Below are 538 nucleotides of genomic sequence, written 5' to 3' on the forward strand. Positions count from 1 at the left end.
GCCTATAAGTCTATCAGCTGAGGAGTTACCACCAGCTATCACCTGGCCCTTCTGGGTCCTACCTTGGGGAGACTATAGGTCTATCAGCTGAGGAGTCATTCCAAGCCATTGTCTGACCCTCCAGGGTCCTTCCTTGGGTTACCTCCTCTCTCTCTCTCTCTCTCTCTCTCTCTCTCTCTCTCTCTCTCTCTCTCTCTCTCTCTCTCTCTCTCTCTCTCTCTCAGCTTCTTGGTTATATTATTAGCCTCCTTTCATAGGAGTCATTCCAAGCCATTGTCTGGCCCTCCTGGGTCCATCCTTGGTTAGCCTATACATCTACTGGCTGAGGAGTCACCACCAGCCATTCCCTGGCCCTTCTGCACCCTACATTGGGTAGCTTACAGGTCTACCGGCTGAGGAGTCATCAGCAAAGTACAGCCTTCCCAACCTTCCCAAATGATTCCCATTTTTAATCATACAGGTATTTAAAAACGTCTACTGATATTCGTGAAGGAGTTTGAAATTCTACGTCTTTTGGGGGGGATTCATTTCCAGTAGT

The sequence above is a fragment of the Palaemon carinicauda genome, chromosome 3 (genome assembly GCF_036898095.1).
Source record: "Palaemon carinicauda isolate YSFRI2023 chromosome 3, ASM3689809v2, whole genome shotgun sequence".
NCBI classification, from domain to species: Eukaryota; Metazoa; Arthropoda; class Malacostraca; order Decapoda; family Palaemonidae; genus Palaemon; species Palaemon carinicauda.